The following is a 21,474-nucleotide window of genomic DNA, read 5'->3' as shown; positions in this document are numbered from 1 at the left end:
GGCACAAAGAGTCAAATGAAAGAGAATTTAATGACATAATTAATTTTACTTCATGTTATCATAATTTTAGTCGATAATTTTAAATCACTAACAATGGGACTATCAGCGCCAATTTTTAGTAAGCAAGGTAAAAGCTCTAACAACGAGAGTGTCAACGTTATTGTATGTTTGAAAATTTAAAAAAAGAAAGAAAAATGCACTGACTTTCAGGGTATCAGCACCAAAAGGAGAAATTATTTTCTTTTACAAATCAAAGCACTGAAGGAGTGGTAATTCATATTGTGGGAGAAAACTTTGCACAAGGTTCCATTACGATTAATAGGTGGATCTGACAAATCAAATGTCACCAAAAAAACTGTTTTAACTTTGTTTTTCCTATAAAAGGAAGTAACTTTAGGTACAATTTCAAAACTAATGGAAGCACATTTTTTAAAACCAAAGAGGTTTTTTTCGAAAATGAACCCATTAATAAAAAAACTCTCTCAGAGTTTTCACAAATATCACGTTTTGAGAGATTCAAACTGATCTTTGAAGCCTATTCTTCAGGAATTTGCTAGAATTAATCTTTTCTATTAAAAAAAAAATGCTTAATCAACTTTCAGTTGGAGAACCACCTCATCAAGTTTGACTTGCGGACCCTTAGCTTCATCCATAACTCTAGCAACAACATGATCTTCAAATGCAAAATATTATTTCTATTGTTTTATGTTGGAAATATGTAACGTGTTCAATTTTTAGTTAGAGAATTGCTCATCTAGTTTTAGACTTTGTAATTATATCTTTGTTGGAAACTTGCTTAGATTATGTGAGTATTCTATAAATGCATATACTTTGTAATTGAAATCAGTTAGAAAATTCTCACAGAACCTTGTTACAGTATGTAGCATTTTGACATTAATATAAATTATTGTGATCGGTGTTACTTTATTAAGATTTACATAGATTCGTGTGTGATGGGTTTCCAGTCTATTTTTTAGTGCATGTTATTTCTTTTATTTCACAATCTGATCCATAATTATTCTATGTTTGGAATTGAGTGATTAAATATGATTTTTTTTTATCATCTCACATTTAGAATTTCATAATTGTTTATATGTTTTAAAATTGAATACCTTTCACGAAATTCACCAGTTGTTATGTTTCTAATATTTATTTCTATCTTCTTCTGTCATAGTTGAATGATGAATTGTCTAAGAAATTTGTTGCTACCTTGCCTCTATATTATATTCATATAGCTTGTAATCAGTAACTTGTTGTAAAATAAACTTCATTCCCAATGGTTTTTCCCCTCCTTTCCAGAAATTTCTTATATAATCCAATCAGATCTAGTCAATGTGTTGAGTACATAACCAAACAGATTTGACTGAGTTATAGAAGGAACCCCCCTTAGAATTGAAAGGGCTAGCTTTCAATTCAAAATTTTTGTTAGAGGTTACCTTAGAGTTTTTCCCCCATAGCAGGGGTTTTCTCTAAGTGATAACACTACAGAAGAAATTAGCAAATGGATAATTACTTGTGTTAGTATTAATGAAGAGAAGTTTACCTTGATTGCTCAATTTCAAAAAGAGACTATGGAGATTAAGAAGAAGGTATTGATTAAACATGTGAACCTAGATATTATAGTCTCTCTAATGAAATATTTCATTAAAACTATGTTGAAGAAACTCCTCCAAAGAAATCATGGAGCTGAAAGCTAGTTGATAATCGAACAATGACAATCTATGCTTTCACATATTCTGAGTGTTGTTACATCTTGGCACATTTTTTTTACTAGTATAAAATTATTGAGATTTATTGGTTGTGTTATCGTGACATACATTAATTACGGGATGCATTTTCTTGTTTTCCATTGTAGTTACCTTTTTCCATATTACAGTTCATGGGTGCACAATCTCAGTATCCGTTGGAACGAATGCATTTACTTTTGTGATTAAGTAGAAGATTTTGATGAGTGCTTTAGAGGCCAAACATAAATGTATGTTCAACTAAATAATCCCTTCTATCTACATGTGCCTTCATTTTACCAAATATTGTTGTTTCATAGATAAATTATAACTTATTATGTTTACTTAATTTATTAGAGAGCAATTATTGCTTAAAAAAAAATTAGAATGAGGGATTGGATAGTTAAAGAGAGAAGATGTCAGAATATCATGGTGAAGGATTTAGTGAGCCGAGCTACTGAAAATTCTCATGACTAATAAAAGTGACTTCCACTGTAACACAGGGTTCTTAATGTTTGCATAATATTTTTCCATGGGTCTAAATTTTGTGGCATTGCCCCAAAACATTAATAGAACATAATATTTTGAGGATATGCTTTTAACTTTAATAGTGTATCTAATATTTTGTTACTAATCACAATGAAAATTAATGGTCAAGAATGATTTTGTATTTCAGATATGTGTTTTGTCTATAGTATTTATTTTAATCATAGCTATGATGATTATAATTTGAATCTCGACACAGTTCTTGTTATTGTAACTGTGTTGTTTACTATTCAAGACTTGTTCTTTGAACTCTTATATTACATCATAGATACATATCTTGAGAATACAAGGCTAACACGTTTTCTCAATAAAAAATTCAATGAAAATACATAATGTGCGACAACTTTTATTATTTTCAGTGTTAAATCTTTGTAGTTCTATATACTATTAAGTTCGAAATATGTTATATGCTTTAATATTTTAAACTTGTGTGGAGTGTGGAGGTGCGGAAAACAATTTCATGGTGCTTCTCTCGTATTTTTTCAGTCCGGACAATGAAAGCTTCTTTCGCACCTGAGAATGAAATTGATATATTGATTCTATGCAACTTGAAGTTCCATGTATACACTTTCTCGATATATAATATTGCTTGGTGTTTTTCTACCTTCCATTTAATCACAATTCTTTATTACTGGGTGTGGAGTCCACTGCACCTCAGTCAATATTCTTCATTAAATCTTCATGTACTAGCCAATAAAAAATCCAATGAAAACACATCATATACAAAAGCTTCTATTATTTTGATGATCAAATTAAATGTTTAAATCTTAAGCGCAATGAAAGCTTCCTTCGCACTTTGCATAATAAAAGCTTCATCCTCCCCTTCACACTCCACAAAATAAAATCTTCCTCCCCCCATTCGCACTTCGTACAATGAAAATGATAAGCCTATATGAAAATTTGTGATAAAAATGTGAAATTATCATCTTTGATGAGGCTTAGTGCATTCACCGTGCAGTATCTTGCTTTTTGAGTTTTTTTTTAGTGTTTCGATAAGTTCTTATGAATATGTTGTTATATTTCAAGATTTTTTTCATGGAAAACATTTAAATCCTCGAACCTATATCTAATTTACTAGAAAAAAAAGAAGTTTTATCTTTGATGGTGCTATTAAATTTATGAATTCTTAAGTCTGTTTTTGTTCCCTTTTTATGTCCTTTTTGATGAAATTCATTTCAAGAAAAAATCATATTCACAATAACATTGATACATTGTGCGGGGTGCGAAGAATTATATGTTTTAATATATTATTTTTTATTAAGTTAATTTCCTTGAGTTAATATTTTAAATCTTTAGTGTGCGGAATAAAGGATTTTGAGAATAAGCGTATGTGCAAGAAGGAGGAGGTACAAAAGAAGAAAAATGAAAGATTCCTCTGCACTCCGTATAATAAAAGCTTTCTCCCCACTTATTTACCTCACATAATGAAAGTGTTCACCGCATCTTTGTATTTTTCACAATGAAAGCTTCCTCCCTACCTCTGCACTTCATACAATGAAAGTGTTCGCTAAACCTCAAAACCCTACACAATGGAAGTTTCCTCCACATCTCTCAGTGAATTCAGTGCAACTATCATAACGATTACAAAGTGTGTATGTCTCAGGGTTTGGATTTTATCATGTGGCATGCAGAAGTGTGGAGTAGGATTTCATTAATTCTATCTTGACATCTCAGAGTGAATCCATGGGAATTGTTATAATGATTGTAAAGTGTGCATATCTCAGGATTTGGCTTTCATTGTGCGGATTTCAGAGGTACAAAAGAAGCCTGCATTCTGCTTTTGCACATACGTGCAATCACATTTCCACACTCCGCACACTGAAAGCTTCTTCCACTCCTTGTAGTGAAATTGATATATTAATTTTTTGGAATTTAATTTCCACGTATGAACTCGTTCCTCACCTCCATCTAATCCAACTACTTAATATATATTTAGATGTTAATATTAAAACTAAGCCTTAATTTTTTTTTAATACTGGGAGTGGAGTCTAGTGATCTGATGGGTGGTTTTCAAATATATGTTTGTCATCTTTGATTTGTCACTGGATTATCGAAGTGTATTATTTAATATTTTATTTTTAACTAAGTTAATTTCATTGTATGTAGTGCTTCCTATGCACTCAACATGATAAAATATTTGTCTTCACTATGCATTGTTCACAATAAAAGATCCCCACCCCCCCTCCCCCAACCTTCACACTTCATACAATGAAAGCATTCACCACCCCTTTGTACTCCGCACAATGTTAAATCCTCGAAGTGAAATTGATATATTCATTTTGTGGGACTTAAATTTCCATGGATGAACTTGATCCTAATATGAATTTTAATTGAGTTAATTTATTTTATTTTTAATTCGGTTAATTTCATTTTGTAGAGCATGGAGGAAGCACAATGAAATATATGCACAACCAAGGTTTAGTTTTTATTGTGTGAAATGAAAAGATGTGGAGAAATGTTTCATTGTGGGAAGTGTGAAATATAGTGCTCTCAAATAACAAAACACTCCGCACAATCAAGGTTTATCATTAGTTGTGCGGAATGTAGAGGTGTAGAGAAAGATTTCATTGTGCGCACTACAGAAATGCAAGTTCTCAAATAATGACAAAACGCCAGCAAAATTAATAAATGCTCAAATGTCAAAATATCTCATAAAGGTTTAAGCCATTAAACCAGAACAAGCAATAGCAAAATTCAAAGAAGTGTGCACTATGGAGTGTGGAATGGGGAGGTGGATTTCACTGTATGGAGTGTAATGGCAGACGAAATTATGCGAAGGCGGATTTCATTGTGTAGAGTACGAAGGTGCAAAGGAAATTTATGGAAAGGTGGCTTTCATTATGTTAGATACAAAGGTGTGGAGGAGAGAATAATGAAAGATTGTGGAAACGGGGCATTCTCGAATACAACAAAATGTGGGCCCCACACAAGAAGGCATGGACTCTACTACTATGCTACTATCACTCTCGTTGTTATTATTATTTGAGTAATTTTTAGATATTATATATATATATATATATATATATATATATATATATATATATATATATATATATATATATATATAGATAGATAGATATATATATATAATTCGCACATGCGGGGCCATATTGTTACGCCTTAGCAGGTGTTAACAATGAATTCAAACTATAATGTGTAGATACAGTGCATGAGATCATTGTTAGAAACGTAAATAGCAACCTTAAATTGTGATTATATATATATATAGATAGATAGATAAGGGGTTAATGCAGAGCCAAGATGGGCTTCATTCTTCCTGTTATATTTAGTTTGTAGTCGATAATAAATATTCACTACACCATGTTGAGATATGAGAAACTAGTACAAGGTTTCTCAATAAATAACCTTGTGTACATTTAAGACAATGATATCATCTGTGCAATCCTTTTTGGTTTCTGAATTTGCACAGGCGGGGCCATATTGTTATGTGTCAAAAGGTGTTAATGAAAATTTCATACTGCAATGTGTAGATACAATACGTGAAATCATTGTTACAAACGTAAATAATAACCTTAAACTGTAATGTTATATGTCACATAACATCCCTCACTGCTTAGATAAGGATGGTGTGTGATTGTTTCAAAAATGTCAAGGCCCCATAAAACATACGGCATTCTAGAGAAGCCTCTCTTCTTTTTGATATTCTTGATTGTAACAATGTTACATTCAAGGAGATTTCTTGCGAGAAATAAGATATTTGATGTTGAAGTAAGATTTAAAGTTATTTTAGTTAATAACAATTTGCATCATTTAACATTCTCTATATAACAAAATAGGAATCCAAAATATAATAATTTTTTTATATAAACATTTTTAATAAATAAATTTTATTTACAATGATTTTGAAATTATATTACTAAAACTGCATTCTCTATATAATAAATTAATAGTCCAAAATATGATAATTTTTTTATATAAATATTTTTAGCAAACAAATTTATTTGCAATATTTTTGAAATTATTTTACTAAAACTAAATTCATAAAGCTGAATATGGTAAAACCTTTTTCATAAACCTTGCACCTGGAAAATGCACCACACCATAATAATAAAAATTAAAAAAAAAGTTTAACAAGCTAATGTCAATTTCCCGAAACTCACCCCGTAATACAAGGAAAATTTTTGTATCTTATGCAGTTACTGAAATATATACGACTAATATTTTACCTCAATCAAATCAAATATGCTAATGATCAATTCCCAACTACTAAGCACTCAGAGTTAACCTTCCAAATGTTATCACTGGATTTGGTGTAGAGGATGAAGCATATTCTGTGGTTTTATGAATAATATACATTGATTTCAAAGTTGCAATCAAAAGATTCATTAATCAGGTGATGAGTTCATATAAAAGTGTGAACTTACTAAATATATATATGCACATGCAACAAATTTCCTGAATATCTTTAACCGCCGTCAAATTAATTTGCACACATCTAATTTTTTCAAAAGCTAAAGTTGTGGGATGGGCTCGGAAAAACTCCATGAATAAACTCATGAATTTTGCATGATATTATTGACCGAAAAAAAATGAATTATTTATACAATTTGAAAATAGAGGGAGATAGTTATTTCTAAATAACTTTTTTATAAAAATAAATACAGAAACAACTGAAAATTACTGGCAATGTTTTAATGATGTCGTAATCTAAATAATGTACAAAATCTCGAAGGATTATATAACATTTCTCCATTAATCGGAAGGGACCTCTAACATGCCAAGTAAAAATCTTAATCTTTCAAACTTTTCACATCTCATTCACAGAAAATTTTAAGCACAGAAAATTATCTTGAAGTTTAAAAACATTAGCAAATCACACTAGTCCCTAATATCCAAACTATAAAAAAAATTATTGATGTATTTGAAAAAGTATTCAAATTTGTAATGATTTTATATATACTCTCTATATAATGTTGGCGATTTTTAAGGTAAAATAATTTTATATGGTAAAATTTGGCAAATCATTTTTATAAAAAATGGAAATTGGCGAATCTTTTTTTGAAAAATCATGGAAAATTAACCCACCTACAAATATTAGGCCCTAAACTTTTCCATGATCACATTGCTTTGGTAAAAATATCTGCAATTTGTTCTGAAGTAGGACAATCTGTGAGATGAATTGATTTTGTAATATCCATAAGGAAAATTAACACTGATAAACAAAGCATTCATAGCATATGCAACACAAAATTTCACACAAAATTAAATACTCGGAAATACTCCAAAAATTGTGCAAAATTGATCTATTTTATTATAATGCAAAGGGGGTACAATATAAGCTCAGAATGCATGCACCTGGGCTTCGCCAAGGTAAGATAACAAGAACCAGGTGATGGAAACCACTACTCAATTGCTAGGAAGATGTTCCCCTCAATGCTCTATGTTGGTCCTAGAAAACTACATTGCTAGTTGTAAGAATCGATTGTTTGTCCCTCCTATGGTGCTCATAAAATTTTGGGAAATTAACCCTGGCCTCCCCACAAAAATCCCACCAAAACCGAGAAAGGTTTGGTCTAGTTCTTAACTCCAAAATTTTCCCCAATTTCCACTCACTCCTGCAACTCCTAGGTAAATCGACCCTCTAGGAAATAGCATTGTTTGAAGTCCCAAACATGGTAGCAAGATCCAATGAAATTCTCCTCTGGAAGACTCCACAAGTATCATCCTACCTCAACACTCAAATCAACCTTCTCCTAAGCTCCCATGTGTGGCAGGAAAACAGCACTACACAAGCCCGCATAGTCCCTGATGATGACTCAATGGAACAACAAACTCCCTTAAAACCATACCCAGCGAGCACTTCATATATCTTGCAAATGATGGCCGAAATCTGATTTGTTATACAAACTTGAAGGTGATGGGAGAATTTGCAAGTATAATTTTATGTCTTTTAGGCAATGGATCACTTTGCAAAAGTACATAAGATTATGATTTTAAAAACTTAGTTAACAACATAAAAACAGAGACAAATATACCATATCAGAAACACAAGACAATAAAAATGATAAAGGACTTCACCCCTCTCTTGGGCTACATCTTTTGGTCCAACTTCCAATGTTGGGCCTCTTTCATTAAGTGATCAAATTTGTGTTTAAATGGGTTTAAAATACTCATAATGTAAAAGTTATGTCTACAATGGCTCCAGAACAGTAAAAAAACCCCAGTTGGGCTCTTGTTGGGCCCAATTTGGCAAAAAACCGAAGATGTTATGCTCTAGAGAAGTTTTTTTGCTAACTGCTCTACAAATTGGACTGTTCTGCTAAAGGTCCTACGAATTGTGCCTTTTTTACAACTGCCAAGCAAAAATTTCACCTGGTGCCGATGCAATTCCCGTTAGTTCAGGTGCATTTTATTGGACGTTTTAAAAGCCCAATGACTCTTGGGTGGAAAAATTTCACCACATGGGGCCATGTGCCCGGGGGCTAGCACCAACCACCCATCCCCATCGGCATAGGCCCCCAGTTCATCGGCCTATGGTTACATGGTGTCATATAACCCAGGGCTGGTCTCCAAATTTCCACACCCGTCCATCGAGCTTCGTCCTACTTGTTTCCACGGTCCTGTGTGACCTCGTATGTCCTGGGGCCGGTCTTAACCTTAGCGCCCGTGTTTGTCGCCAACCTTAGCGCCTTCCGTCATGGTCATGTGGTTGGAATATGACCCTGCGGTTGGCCCCCTCACCTTAGCACCTGTCGCCCAATGCTCCGCTCTAAATGCCTCCGAACGTATGGTATATCTTGTGACCTTGCATCGGTCTTAATTGATAGCTCCCTCGACTATTAGCAGTCTGATACAGTGGTAATATCTGTGGGTTCCGAAACCTTGGGCTAGGACTAAGCCTGAGCCCTTGGATCCATTTTACCTATGGTCTCATGGGTGGTAAGGTCACAAGGGGACAGGGCTTAGCCCTAGCCCCATCCCCGTCCCCCAACACAATAGCACCGAAAACTTAAATAAAGGTTTGATCCCATGGTTAATATTGTGGTCTACTGGTAAGGCATTGTGATGCAGACTTGGAGGTCACGAGTTCAAATATGGTAGAGGCTAGTTTGGCCATGCACCAAAATTTTACACCACCCTCGAGGTGCCACATGGCACCCATTCATTGGTCAACTTAACAATTTCAACCACAAATCAGAACTTGCCAACTTAGACCAAGTAGGTGAGGCCACTTAGCAGCCTGCCATTGGCTTATGAGGTACAGTCAACTTGCCTAGTCACCCTGTCCAGTCACCTGCAATTGTTTTCCCTGTTTGGGAAAACGATCAGAACGCGATATCAAGAGCATACGAAATTCGTTTTGAGCAATTCAAGTTGTGTTGGATTCACGTCGTTGAGATCTACACTTTGGCATAGGTTTTGAGCACTTTTGAAAACTTTGAAGTTTGAGCACTTTACTGATACCCTCGATCACTCCTCCCAACTAGAAGCTTTTGGTCCTCCAAAAGACTATTTTCAGTAAAAAAACATATGAGGGTACAATTCCCTCAACCTTCCCATATCAATCCATTTTGATTTGCTTGGATTTGTACCTTTGAGCCCCATATTAAGGTGCTTCACATCCCCTCTTCTTGAAGTTCTTGTTTTTCTCTCAAGGATAGGATCTTGTTGCAATTCTTCAAGATATTCAGGAGATAAAACTTGTCACAAACCCATATATTAGATACCTATAAATAATAATAATAAAAATTAACTGTATAATAAAATAACCATTTTGACAATCATGGTAAATTCTGAAAATCTATTTTAATGGTCGACTTTATTACATTAGCTAAACTCTTGACATTAGAGCAAAGGCTTATATTACTGTAGAGCTTAATTATTTATGGATATCATTATGGTACAAGAGTATTAATGTTTGTTTTATTTGATTCGATTACATGTCTCTTCGCATTAGCTCAGTCACATTTAAGCCTTAACAAAATTCAATGCTCATTCGCATTTTCCTTACAGCTATAACCAAAGTCTTAATGGAATTCTTAAATTTTTCTGGGCAGTTGATTTCCCTAGGGTTGCGGACCGTAGTCTCTGGTGTGTTCGCCATGGTGCCTCCAGGTGGATCCCTTGCGTGGGTAAATGTGCAAGATAAACAATGTTCTAGTGATCTTCAAATCAGACGATGGAGACGCTTACCCGCTGAACAAAGTGTGGTCAGAGTATGGAAGCCAGACTTTTGGTACATTTTCCATTCACTTGTTTGGTCTCTGGTTTAGCCGAGAGGCTCCTCCTTTAGTAACGGGCTTCTGCTCGTACTTTCTCCTTCCAAACATTATTCTTTTCCTGCTAGCTGAATTTTAATCTCCAGGACTAAGTTCCTTCATGTTGCCACAACTTATCTCTGGTTCTACCTTGCATAGAGGAGGGGTCTGGTTGTATAGATTTCCACTTGAGCAGGTAAATTTCCATGATTCCATCTTCTGCATTGTTAGTTATCGATTTTTCTTTACTTAAGTATTTGCATTGAAACTAACCCTAGTTGTTTGTCACATTTATTGACAGGCCTTTCCTCCTCCAGGTGCGAAATCATTAGGGTTTCATGTCCAACTACTACAGTTCACATTTCTTAGCAATTCCCTTACCAAGTATGCGAGTTTTGTAGGGTTTTAGTTAAGAGCCGATTTTCGCTTTAATTTTTTTCCATTTTCATGCTTGCAAAAAGTGTAGATTCTATTCGTCTAAAGGTTTTTCGATGCAAACCCATGCGTGTTGGTTTTCAGGCTTAAAGCCATAGTCTTGTCTTATATCTCTGAGAGTATATTTTTTATAGATGTAACGGAGGTTAAACACTCGTATGGGGTTTATTTTTGTATTTGTTTATCATTCATACTCTAAACTTATAATGCAATTTCTAGTTCTTATTTTTGAATAATTTAACTCTGTTTATAATGCATGAATTTCCCTATTCATATCGAAGCATTTGAATTCTCTATTAACATATACCACAATTATCTATGGGTTTACTATGCATACCATTTGCAGTATTTTGTGCTTTCGATTTTGGTTGCAATGGTTTCTAGTTTAATTGTATCTAAACTCGGTCCTTGGATTGTTCTGCTTTGCCTTCTAAGGATTGAGTGGCTCTCATAAACTTACTATCATTTCTTTTCTGAGGACAAGAGCTATTTCTTGCTCTAGTGCTGAGGTGGAATCCTCGTTTCTCCGTATCTGGTGTTTTTCGCATTTTTCCTTACTGCTTTATTACTTCTGTAATCTTTAGTAGAAATGATTCCTTTCCTTTACGGTATTTAATTTATGTTTTTAATTATTAGTGGACGATTTCCCCTAATTTCCTTTAGGTAATTTAAGCTCATTTAATGAATAGCATTAATGTAATACAGTCTATGATCTTATGAACTAAATGGGGGTAATTTTGTTATAGCTTACTGTTTCTACAATTTGACTGTCTTTTAAATTGACAGTGAATACCTCAATACTCTACTATTTTACTATCCTTATATTTAGAAGTTATTTTCAGTTGTTTACTATTTTCCTCTATGACAGTGCATAACTTCATTAACTTCCAGATTTACTATTTTGTGGAATAAATGTTAATTTACAGGTCTACTATCTTTTATTTCGATAATGAATACCATTATTAATCTGTACTTTTCTATACAAACCCTTCTTAACTACTGGAATGACATTTCTCCTAATACTTAACTTGCTTAAGAAAAGTAACATGTGCATTATGCTATCTAGAAGATAATCTTTGTAGCTAGATAGAGTTATCAGATTATACTTATCTGTCTCACTTTTCCCAGTTGTACTTGATTTTTAATCCTCTGATTGTTTTGCCTCCCAACCTTGAGACCAGCGTTGCTTCACTTGATGTCTCCCCCCGAGCTACCCTTCATAGGGTTTCTCCTCAAGAACCTTAGTCTTGAATAGTAAGAGCTATCTGGTCTTAACGAGACATAGCTATTATATCACTGTCTATCCTTTCAGCACAGTTAATCTTTCATTTTTTTTAATATCTTGAATCTCTTCCTTCAGGTCTCATATGCCCCCCATCCTCTTTATCCCTTGGAATAAATCTCCTCTTGGAAGTAGTTAGGGTTGGGGTAACTACCCAGCCTAACTATTTGAGAATAAAACTGTCATCCTTTGATAACTTATTCTCACTTAAGTTTAATCAAATAATTACTGCCATAATTGCAGCCTTCCACTTTTCATGCATTTAAAACAAAATTACTATTTATATAAAATTAATTAGTATTCAGTTTGTTTAAAAATGTAGTAAATAAATATTTACATATATGGGGGACATCACATCTCCCCCCAAGATTGAACATCATCCCAATGTTCTTCTGTCGGAAACAACCTCGGAAAAATTTCCCCCATGATCCTTTCATCTTCCCAGGTAGCCTCTTTAGGCCCAAAATGTTGCCACTATACTTTAACTTGGGTGATAACTCATCTCCACAGCATTACTTCTCTCCAATCAAGTATACCCATTGGTTCGACTAGAAACTCACCTTCTAGTTTGACCTGTATGCCAAAAGTAAAAACTTTAGTTACTTTATAAAATCAAAATATAAATCAACTATATATATATATATATATATATATATATATATATATATATATATATATATATATATATATATATATATATACACACACAATATAGGTCGATCAAGAATTTAACACTCCCTTTTCACATGTATTTCTTGCCAATTTATTATGTGTTTGGGGTCATAAATATATTTCTTTAATGCTGAAACGTGAAAAACATTGTGTACTTGAATATGGCTTGGTAAAGTAAGTTGATAAGCCACTGGCCCAATTCGTGCTAAAATTTGAAAAGGACCGCAAAATCTAGGTGCCAACTTGGCACATCCCTTCCATTACAGTGTACTCTTCTTGGCCCGAACACGAACATAGACACGATCCCCCACTTGGAACTCCTGAAAACTTATTTTCCAATCAGCAAAATTCTTTTGTCGGTCTTGGGCAGCCTCTAAATTTGTTCTCACTTCTTTGACCATTTCTTCCATTTCTGCTAACATATCAGGTCCTAACATTAACTTATCTTCTGGACCACCCCAATTTGAGGGAGTCCTACATTTATGCCCATACAACACTTCAAAATGGCTCATTTGTGTAGAAGTGTGATAACTATTGTTATAAGAAAATTCTACAAGATGTAAATACTCTTGCCACTTATATGGTTGTTGCATTACATATGCTCCTAACATATCCTCCACAACCTGGTTTACTCGCTTGGTCTACCCATCTGTTTGAAGGTGGTAGGAAGTACTGAAATGTAGCTGAGTTCCCAATCCTTCAAAGAAGACTTTCTAGAAAGCTGATGTAAATTTTACATCACAATCTGAAATTATAACTTTTGGTGTGCCATGCAGCGTGAAAATAGTTTGCATAAATATATTAACAATCTATACTTCCTTATAAGTATATTGTAGAGGTATGAAGTGGGCATATTTCCTCAGATTATATGCTACCACCATGATTGAATCGTTCTCCTTTCTTGACTTGGGCCGGCCTGTTATAAAATCAATGGAAATAACTTCCTATTTCCATTTCAGAATAGGTAATGGGTGGAGTAAACCGGTTGGATGACGGTGTTCTGTTTTTACTTGCTAGCATTCCAAACAAGGTGCCAAATATTCAGCCACATCCTTCTTCATATCGGGGCATTTAATATTCTTTTCCAAGAGCGGTTATCAATTTCTGATATCCGAGATGGTCGGCATATGGAACCTTGTGATATTCATCAAAAATTAAATCTTTAATGGCCTTTATATTGGGTACATAAATCCTTGTTCTATAGATCAGCAAACCTTTTTGATTTATTTCATATCCAAGTTGTTGTTCTTTGCTGCTCAAAATTTTAGTTTGCTGCCACAAAGTTTGATACTCTCGGTCTTGCATTGCTGCCTCCTTGATTTCAGAGTATACATCTTGTATTCACACATCATTGCTTATGTTCCAAATTCATTAGTAAGGAGGCCTGAAGGAAATAGAAGCAAATGGATTGCCACTATTTTGGAATATGACATAGAAATAAAGCCTACAAAACTTATCAAAGGCCAAGGTTTAGCTAAACTCATAGCTGAATCGAACTTTCAGGCCTTAGATATAAATTTCATTGGTTCCCTAGATGATCAGGAAGAGATGGCGACTCCAAAGATCATTGAACCTCTTATAGCTTCACCTTGGTATGCAGATATCATATTTGTTTTACTACATTTACAAGCTCCTCCTGGTTTATCTAGAACTAAAGCTAGATTTTTGAAAATGAAATCAATGAAATATTGTATCATAGATAATGCTTTATTTTGGAAATATATTGGTGGTATTCAATTAAATTGTTTATTAAAATATGAAGCTGACAAAGTTATGCAAGAATTTCATGCAGGAGATTGTGGAGGACACCTATGTTGGAAAACAACTGCTGATAAGGTTTTAAGGGCAGGTTTTTACTGGCCCACCCTTTTTTCAAATGTCAAGAAATATGTGACCTCTTGTAACAAGTGCCGAATATTTGAGGGCAAAAGGAAGCTCCTACCTTTACCTCTCAAACCCATATCCACAGAAGTGCCATTTCAACAATGGGGTTTAGACTTCATTGGGGAAATTCACCCATCCTCCTCAACCCAGCATAAGTGGATTTTGACAGCCACTGATTACTTTACTAAATGGATAGAAGCCATCCCTTCTAGACAAGCCATAGACTGTGTCATCATCTCATTCCTTGAAAACAATATCCTCTCTAGATTTGGATTCCCCCAGAAGCTCATTACTGATAATGCAGTTTCTTTTAAATCCAAGAAAATGATATACTTTTGTAACAGATATCACATTGCCCTTGGCCATTCCACTGCCTATTACCCTAAAGGTAATGGACTTGTATAATCCTCAAACAAAATCCTTGTCAATATCGTCAAGAAACTGCTTGAAGACAACAAGAAGACCTAGAACAAAAAGTTGGTCAATGCCTGATGGGGAGACAGACTAACTACCAAAAAGTCCATTGGCACATCTCCTTATCAGCTAGTATATGGAATGGATGTTTTTTTCCCATCCTCTTTAGGAGCACCAGTGATGGAAATGATTCAAGAGTTGCAAGTTGAACCAAATGACATCCAAAGGAGGATAAACCAGACAATACACTTGCAGAAAACCAAAGAAGAAGTCTATGTCAAATCACAAGTGATCCAAGATAAAATCAAAAATAATTTTGACAAGAAAACTAAAGCTGATGATTTCTACATAGGTGACAAAGTAATTAAATGGGATTCTAGAAGAGAAGAGAAAGGTAAACCTAGCAAATTTGATTTCCTATGGCAAGGCCCTTATATCATTTATGGTTATAGAGGTAACAATGCATTTTTATGGAGATAGTTAGATGGAATAGATCTACCACGAAGATTGGTCAATGGTAGAATGCTGAAGCATTACTTATCCACAGATTAATAGTAGTTCATTTTACTTTGCTAATTGTATATAACATTCCAGAGTTTAGACTGGATTGGATGGTAATCTTTTAAAGTTGAAGCCCAGAGAGAAGGCCCTGAGCTTTGAAAGGTTTACCATCATAAGTATGAATAAAGCAGATTACAAAGGAGCGGTTACAAGGAAACTATAGTCAAAAATTTCAAAGGCTACTGATCTTAAAGTTCTTTACACTTCACCAGGAAATTCCATCCCCATGTGGAGCCACTGTTAGGGTCCTATAATAATACGATTCATAATTTTGAATTCACTATGGTTAGTCTTGTAATATTGTACATACTTGTAATTTCTGCAAAATGTTTTCCACATTAAAAATTAAAAAATGTAAAGAGGGTATGTCCTAAAAGAATAATCAAAGGACAAAAAGAAAGAAAAATGAAAGATAAAAAAGAAAAAAATATGAACCCCAAAAGAGATATAAATATATCATGAAAGTGTGCAAATTCAAATTCCACTACCTTTTTACTTTACTTTGCAAAATAAGAATGTGTGCAACTTTTCCAAAATGCCACAATCCATAATGGTCAAATAGTTTAATCTTGACTCATTGATGCTTTAAATTTCATGTTGATAGATGGAGAATAAAGATCTAGCCAAACTATTTAATCTTGGCAAATCATTAGTTAAGTAGAGAATAATAATGAGCTCATCAGTTTAATATGAGCCATTGGAAGTTATAAGGTTAGAATTAGATAGTTTTCCTATCAAAAGAAAAGGAAATAAAGGGTCAACAAGCTCAAATGCACCCATTGAAATGAAGAAAAAATGCTAGGGTAAATAAAGGGTAGGTAGAAGAAGTTTTGCAAAGTGCACAAAGTTGCTAAGTCAAAAGCACATTTATCATACTTAATCCTATGTTTCATGTGTAGGAGGAGTTGAGAAAAACAAAGGATATTCACCAAGCTTGTTTATTAATTTCCTCTCATTTCACTACTCCCCCACATACTTATTTGCTAAGTTCCCCCATTATCTCTTCATTACTTAGAAATACCCTTCTCCTTGATTTTGATCATTACCCCTTGGTTTCACACATTTCCCTAGAACTTACCCTTCAAAAATAGTCCCCTCTTCCCAAAACCCCTTTCCCTAGTGTGAAACCCATTTCCCATTACAAATATTACTTTTCCCCTTAAAAACCCACAAAAACCCTTTATCTGAAGTTTATTTACTATGCCCCTACATTATGTAATCAGCGTCCCCCACTTTATATTTCCCCGATACCCTTTTTTAACCCACCAACCCTTGGTGCAGTTAACAAATCCCCGCCACATAACCCATGGTCCCACCTTTATTAGCCCACTGCTTATATTAAATCCCGACATTATTTATTAATTAATTACAATTCTTTGTAATTAAACCTCGAGCCCTGCCAACCACTTTCCTGAATCCGTCCATGCAACTCAAATTTGTGATATCCCTCTAATCTCCCACCAACAGATCCAACAACGCACAGCCATATCAAGTGGATTCATCATCCGACCGTTAATAGCTCGAGAGCATGCGAGATTCACAGTTTTGGTTGGGCACTGTTCTGGTACGTGGTGGCACCAGGTTATATCGCGTGCTCGTGAAAAATACTGCTCACCATCCAAAAGCAGTGCGATGTCGCACAAAACCACCTCCTCGCCTAAAGGCAAAATTTCCCACTATTCATTCAATAATACTCACGAAAAAATGTAACTATTATCAGTTAAAAGGCTGAAAATGCCCCATTTCATTATTTTCGTTCATTTTTCTGTAAACTTCTGCTTAGCCAAATTGTGATACCCTGAACCTCTGAGTGACCAATTCAACCACCTTTTGCCACCTGAAGAAGCTGCAGATACCCAATTGAAGCAGCCAATTGATAGTTGAAGCCTCAGTACCTTCTGCAGCAACCACAAAACCCTGTCTGCACACCAAATTTCTAATTTCCTGGTATTCTTGGAAAAACCCGAATGGAACCGTGAATTTGAAAAATTCACAGTAATTATTGAATGGTTAATTAATTAAATTAACTAAAAAACCTTCCTGAATTGAAGAGAAACGTACTGTACATCTCAAACCCTTTTTTACAGACTGTAATTACCCTCCCACTATTCTTGAGCCTCTAAAACTCACTCCTAAAACCATTGAAAGCATAATTGAATTCATTAAACCCAATTATGGCTTCCCAAACCTCTCTAGATGTAATACCTCTGCAAACTCCTCACCTGGATATTGACCACCTTACATTAGCCAACATAGATTTTCAAATTAAATACAATGCTTCCCCTGCCTACCTACTAAAACTCCAATGTTGGAGTAAAGACAAGTTTTTAAAGCTAGAATGATGACATTCACATATGGGAGTCCAATTTTCCCAATTAATTGTTCCCAGAAGTACACCCATTTCTAGAAATCATCCACTTCTGCCAAGCTTGCTACATTCCCAGTCAAAGAGCCATAGTCAACCTTGACCAAAAATTTTTATTCACTATCACTGCAGAATCCATTGATCAAATACTGCAAATCCAGCCAAGCCCAAATCAGACCCCACTTTCCATTGAAGGTTTACTGGAACTCTACATAAACATAGAAATTCCCAAGAAGGCTCATATTTTTCAAACCTTCATCATAGAGGAATCTCATACTCCAACAGAAAGTCCCCCATATGTTGCCACCATTTTTTCTGAGAGAGGTAGACAAATTATAACCATGATTTCTTGCATTCTAGGGTACACCTCAGATGAACTTGTGGATGAGGTTTTCCATGATTTTCTTTCTATATTTTGCCCAAGCAAGCCTCCTGCTACAATTTATAACTATGCTTAGTTTATAGTAGGCAGAATCCATGAGCAGTTTATTCGACTACCAAATGAGAGAGTCTTAAAATACTCTTCAGTTTTGTTTCACATGTTCATGTATTACTAGTTAGACAGATTTACAATCAACATTCATAAGTTAGACACCAAAGGCAGTCCAAGATCAGCCATCTATTGGACACCATTGATCCAAAAGTACTCTACTATTTTTTCTTATAAAGAATTCATTGATTCATTTGTGCATCCTATTATAAACATGCTAACTAGTAGCTATCAACCCAGGATCAGTCAGGAAATTACAACTTACAGTTGGCAAAGAATAGTAAAGTGGGAGACTGGTATTTATACAAGGACCACATGGAGATAAGGATATATGGATGCCAACTAGCTCCTTACAAACTGCCCAAATACCTCCCCATGAGGATATTTGCATTAGAGTACTTTAGGGAGATTATAAACTCTGATGAAGTTAATTTCCTGTCAGCCAAGAAGAAGACTCAATTTAAAATTAAAAACCAATTGGGCCCCTTTATTTGTAATAATAGGGAATCTGGACCAGGGGCTGATAAGATTTTACAGCAGATGAACTTCAAGAATAGTTTTATGTGGCAATAATAATATGACCCTCATGGACTCATCAATAAACTAAGTCTCCAAGTCAAATTGGGTCCTTTCATACATCATCCCAGGCCAGACATTGAGAGATTTGCCAACTAGTCTGAATGGTTGGCAAATACATTGATAGATGTGGAAAAGCAGATTGATACTAGTTCCTTTCTACAGGTTCAAGCTATAGGAGAACAGATGAATATTACTCCCATCCTACAAACTACAGCAAAAGAAGACAGGATTGTGGAAAGAACCAGGGACGAAGGTTCTAGTTCAGCCATGGAAACCACAAATGAACAATTTGAGATCAACTACAAGAAGAGGCCCAAGCTTAATCTTGTAACTAAACAAGAAGACACCATTGAAACAACAGAAATCACTAACACTAAAGCAATGGGTGGAAGGAATGAAGGCCCAATAGCTTCAGAAGAAACACACTAGCCTTCTACCTCAAACACCCAACTTGTTGAGAAACAACTCAGCATTGAGGTCTCTTCATCCACCAGGCTTGTGGATAGAGAGAAAGATATTAAAGATAGGTAAAAGGAAATTAAGTTGAGGAACGAGACATTGAAGGCTGAGACTTATGCCCAGTACTTCAAGAAAACACCTACCAATCAAAATAGGTTAATGTCAGCTTTCGACATTAAGACTGGGAAGATGCAAATGACATTCATGCAACCTACAATCTAGCAGCCAAGATAATCAGCAAACTATAAGAAAACAGACTTTGAAGTTTTGGCCACGGATGTTCACCCCATTTACCAAATTGAGTTTCACAAACAGGCAGGTGATATGATCTATTCCACCATGACAAATAAAGCTATGACTGCGCACAAGCTTCAAGGTTCATTGGATAATATCACTCCACAGTACAAATTAGAAGAGGCATCCTCATAGGCCAAGGACAACAAAATCAAGTCACTAGAAGACTTTGTGATTGAGATTGGACATGATCACAATGATGTCAAGGATGCGAAGAAATTGATAAATAAAAATGAGGATATTTATGCTCTCAAGAAACAATTGAAGCTGCCTCATTTAGAACATCCACAGACCAAGGAGGTGCTTGACAGCCAAACTCAGTAGGAGGAAATGATGGACCTTGTTTTACAGCTTAATGACCAATTGAAAGAAATGGAGAAGGAGTTGGACAACTTAATACAGCTAAAACAGGTCAGCGTTGAGACTACCACTGCCACTACCATTCCAATAGTCACTACACTAATACCATCCACCTTGGTAGCTTCATTGGCTCCTACAGCTCCACTAGATGCAACACTTCCAACTGCAACAACATCTACATCAGCAACAGGTTCAACAACAAAAACATCTCAGCCAGGTGATGAGGCAAGCAAACTGGTCAAAGAAATGAAGGACAGGTCCATTCAAACCTCTGAAATAAACAGACTCAAAGAATAGTTAAGGAGTCTAGAGGATGACAAGAAAATAGCTCAGATTATGCACAAAGATGAGGCTCAAAAGCCAACCAGGATGAATGAGAGGATAAATAACTTAGATAAAGAACTAACATTGAAGGGGCCACTTGGACAAGCTAAAGAACAGTTATGGGCCAATATCATTGACTCTGTCAATGATATTTGGCCATCTATACAAGTCATCTTTGAGCAAAATGACTTAGTCAAAGAAGCTACAGAAGCAATACAAAGAGTTAAGGCTGAACTTGGAGACATGCCAGAAGAAGCCACTAGAATAATCCATTACCTTAACTCTGAAAACAAATATGAGTTGCAGGAGCTGGACATACCTGACAGGACTAGCATAATACTAGAAGTGAAAAAGGTGCTCACCAAGAGGAATTTAATCATGAACCTTGAGGACAAATTCCAAACCATGCAGCTGGCTATAGATAGGTTCATGGTAAAGTTTGATGTTTTGAGGCAGAGAGGTCTGCCAAATCCCTTGGTGATAAATGACAAATTGATGCCACAAGAAGACTACAACAAGAGAATCAGAGAGGTGGCAAGGGATTAGGCAAATAATTCTTCTATGAAGGGGATGCCTACTAGAAAGGTTCTATATCAGACATTTGAGAACCTATTTTACCTCCAGCATGAGGTAAAACACCTTTTTGTGAACAGAACCACTTTTTCCAAGTACATAGAAGCAGATGAAATTTACAGGAAAATGGTAAATATCAAATTACTAGATGCAGATATTTGGGAGAAGTTGAATGACTTAATGTAAAAATGCATAGTAAAAGTGAAAAAGCACAGTAAAAGAATAGTAACAGGCCAGCTGGATGAAAGGGTATCAATTTAAAGGGAAAAGTAAAAAGAATAGATAGCATGAAG

Source organism: Pinus tabuliformis, chromosome 5_2 (genome assembly GCF_031772625.1).
Source record: "Pinus tabuliformis cultivar Carrire ecotype Pingquan chromosome 5_2, CPIR1, whole genome shotgun sequence".
NCBI lineage: Eukaryota > Viridiplantae > Streptophyta > Pinopsida > Pinales > Pinaceae > Pinus > Pinus tabuliformis.
This window is presented reverse-complemented; position numbering follows the sequence as displayed.